The sequence below is a fragment of the Babylonia areolata genome, chromosome 5 (genome assembly GCF_041734735.1).
Source record: "Babylonia areolata isolate BAREFJ2019XMU chromosome 5, ASM4173473v1, whole genome shotgun sequence".
Classification (NCBI taxonomy): domain Eukaryota; kingdom Metazoa; phylum Mollusca; class Gastropoda; order Neogastropoda; family Buccinidae; genus Babylonia; species Babylonia areolata.
In genome coordinates this window covers 53,219,436-53,223,943 of record NC_134880.1, presented here as the reverse complement: position 1 = coordinate 53,223,943, position 4,508 = coordinate 53,219,436, and positions in this window count along the sequence as shown.

The window sequence follows — 4,508 nt, the reverse complement described above, 5'->3', positions numbered from 1 at the left end:
CAAATTCTCATCCACTGACGACACTATAAATGACGCAAAACCCAAACAAAAGAAACTTCTCAACTCAAAAAAGAAATCAAATGACAACGTGCAAGAACTACCGAACACCCTGCTTCTTCACGATTCAGTCATGAATGGCGTAGAAAAAAATCGGCTTGGACACTCATATTGGTTCCATGCATCAAAGAAACGAACCCCCACATTGAGTGCTGTGCAAAAATGCCTACAAGAACTTGGCTCTGAGGGACAACAACCCGAAGCAGTGGTCATCCATTGTGGCATAAATGACCTGAAAACAGCTGATCCCGAAAAATCATGCAAATCTTTAGTGCACGTCTTAAAGGACACGGCGAAAAAATATCCAACAACGAAAATCATTGTAAGTAAACTTCCTGTCGTGAATGACGAACGAACAGAAATGAAACGTCAACTGTATAACGCCATGCTGACTTCATATCTGTATGACGTGAAGAACATTTCCTTTATAGAAAACACCAACATAAAACATCACCACCTGCGGGACAAGTTGCACCTCACCAGGAAGGGGACCAGTCTACTAGCAGGGAACGTGGGGCGTGCTGTCAGGGACCTGCTGTGGGAGACCCCCAGGAGACCTGCCCGACCAGCGCAGCACTATCAACACCACGCCTACCCCGCCTTCCACCAGCCTACGTGGTACAACCCATTCAGCAACCTGATAGACTGGTCATTGTACTGATCACCAGGAGAACTTTCACTTGTGTTCAGATCTGATTTATTCCCACGTGAACACCAGGACGCTCTGCTGTGTACTGTTCGACTATTTTATCTCTGTTCTAAATACTATAATCATTAGTACATACTCATTTAGTATATTGATTCATAACCTACCGATTATTATTATTATATATATATATATTTTTTTTTTTAAATTCCTTTATTATTATTATTTTTGGTATTATAGTTTAATGTATTTTTTTGTGTTGCGTTAAATTAGTTAACTTTTTGGAACTGTGATCAACAATAGACAATCACTGAACTTTCTCGAGCAATGACGGTCAACAACAACTTAAATGTGTTTCAGTGGAACTGTCGATCTATTGGTACAAACTGTGATCACTTAGTGCAGCATCTGGCGAATCATAATTACCAGTTGCTAGCCCTTCAATCTCTAAATGTAAAGCGAGATAAACTTCCTAAATTTGATCACTATTACTTTCCGCCATTACATCAGAAGGTGGATACCAATGAGAAAATCAGCACAGCTATATACATTCGAGAAGGGGTCAAGTACACTCCATGCCCCAGCCCCGTTCCACCAGATATACCAAATATTCATTCTTGTGCTGTAAAAGTCCAGTATAATCCTTCACTCTTAACTGTCATTTCTGTATACCTACCTCAGGGTCCAAATGACTTAAATACAGAGTGGATTCGAACATTACGGACAGACCAGGACAAAAAAGTTCTCATCACGGGAGACTTCAATGCACACTCGCCATTTTGGGAGAAAGACTGCCAGTCGATCACTAGCAATCGTTTTATTGAAAACATTGTAGATACTTCTTTATACCTACTTAACGATGGCAGAATAACACGGATACCAGACAATCCAAGTCATAGAGCAACTGCCATAGATCTCACTTTAATCTCACCAGATCTGGCACCAATATGTGACTGGAATACACTGGATGACACTCTTAATAGTGATCATTTGCCTATTATAATAAGACTTGAATCTAAAATGCCTCAGTCAATAGATCCAAACGAGGATAAGATCCCAAAATATAATTACCGACATGCGAACTGGGATAAATTCACAAGTTTACTTTCATCGTTTCAAATTTGCAACATAAACGACACAGACATCAACAGTTTATATTCGACATTTACAAATGTAGTCATCACCGCTGCAAATGAATCTATACCCAAGTACAAATCGGTTAAAGATCATAAGCACTCTGGTAATATCTGGTGGAATGAGGCTTGTGAAGCAGCAAAGAAAGAAAAGAAGTCAAAATTCAAAATATACTTAAAAGTACAATCCATCCCAAATCATTTAGAGATGAAAAAGGCTAAAAATAAAGCAAATAGTGTTAACGCACAAGCGAAAAGACAGTACTGGTCGTCTTTCTGCACAAATGAAGTTTTCAATCACAAAGATATGCAAAAGGTATGGGAAAAACTAAAATCAATGAAAAATGGAATATATTTACCACAATGCCCAATTAAACTGGACCATACAGATCTACCTTCAAATATTGAAAAGGCAGAAGTTTTTGCTGACATGTTTGGTAATCACAGTAGAATCACTGGTTTGTCAGAAGAAAATAGAAAGTTCAGAGAAAGCCAAGAGAAAAATGAAATATACCAAGGTTCAGAGAGCGTAAATCACCTATATATAAATAGTGAAATAACACCAGATGAAATAAAGGAATGTCTCTCAAATCTCAGCAGCAAAAAAACAGCAGTTGGTTTAGACGGAATTTCAAACGAAATGTTGAGACATTTGCCTGGAAATTTGACTGATTTCTTACACTTAATTTTAAAGAAATGTTGGTCTGATGGTGACATTCCTCTTGTATGGAAACAATCAATTGTTGTCCCAATACACAAACAGGGCAAACGCAGAACAGATAAAAACAGTTATCGACCAATTGCCTTAACATCGCATGTATGCAAACTAATGGAAAAAATTGTTCTAAAAAGACTTGTTCATTATTGTGAGAAGCATAGTGTAATTCCTGTAAACCAAGCTGGCTTCAGAAAAGGTAGATCCTCCACAGAACATCTAGTCAAACTGACTACACAGGTAAAGCAACAGTTTGCAAGGCGAAAAAACGTACTAGCGACTTTTTTTTATGTGAAAAAAGCATACGACCAAGTGTGGCACGCTCGACTTTTATATAAACTGAAAAATATCGGTATCACAGGCAACATGTATGATTATATTAGAAGTTTCTTATCAGATAGATTTATACAAGTAAGAATAGGAAACACCTACTCAAACCCCAGACAATTACATATGGGGTTACCACAAGGATCAGTAATTTCGCCAATTTTATTCAATATATTATTAGCAGATCTACCTAACAAGCTAGCTAAAGATACAGTCTTGGTTCAATTTGCTGATGACATTTGTTTATGGATGAAGGTGACAATGAAAAATAAAACGCCTACTAGGACACTGAATTACATAAAGAAAATATACCAGCGGGAACTTGATAAAATCAGCAACTTTATGACGGAAAATGGCTTATCATTGTCCTTAGAAAAAACAAATATGATGCTATTTAACACAGGATCAGACCCAGAAAAGCTCCCTGTGTTTACAATAAATGGTTCTATCATCAGATATACACAATATGTTAAATTTTTGGGAGTTTATATTTCTTCAAAGCTTTCGTGGAATTATCATATTGACTATATACTAAACAAAGCAAGAAAAGGTCTAAATTTCCTTAAAATAATTTGTAAACAGCACTGGGGGCAAGATACCAAAGCGTTGATATCTCTCGCAACCTCTCTCGTACGTTCACGCTTGACATACGCTCAAGAGGTATTTTTCAGTGCTCCACTGCATTTGTTAAAGAAGCTGCAAAGCATCGATTGTAAGGCTTATAAACTTGCTCTAGGTGTGCCCATTCTTACATCAAATTTAGGGACCTACAGAGAAGCAGGTGTTTTATCTCTTGATGAACAAAGGAAAGCTTCAGCCGCGAAATTCGTTATCAAATCTTTAGCATATGAAACCTTTTCAAAAGAAGAAGTTAATTTAAGTTCACAAAAAGATTTTGCTAAACGAGCTAAGACGATACAGTCTATGACATCCATCAATACATTTGCATCAGATATCATTAGTGCTACGGAATCAAGAGACAAGCAAATTGCAAAAATACCTACTTTTTCACCAGTCCCTGAATGGGAGCAGTGTAAAGCTACCTTTGACATGGATTATACAGATTTATCCAAGAACCAGTCACCATTTTTGTTAAAACCTGAAGTGCTCTCCCATATAGAAAATCAATATTCTAATTATCTAAAAATATACACAGACGGATCTGTTCTAGAAGATGGTAATTCAGGAGCGGCTTTTGTAATTCCTTCATTTAGATTAGAAAAATTATACTATATTGGTAGACAATATTCCATTTTCACAGCTGAACTTACAGCCATACTTATGGCCTTAAATCATATTTCAGACATTCCGAAAACTGTCAGTGAAATTCTATTATGTGTAGACTCGAAGTCAGTATTAAAAGCTATAGAATCTCCAAATTCAAAGAAGCGAATAGAGATGACAATGGAAATAAAACATATTATTCACCAACTGACAAAACAGGGCATTAAATTAACTTTCTGTTGGGTACCTTCGCACTGTGGAATATCTTCAAATGAGTGGGTAGACCAAGCAGCTGGAAGAGCAGCACGTAATTTCGAAGGCGCAATACAACTTGACATCCAGTTAGATCTACATGAATACATTAGTTGTATAGAAAATGTCTCTAGAAATCGATTTAAGAAATTAC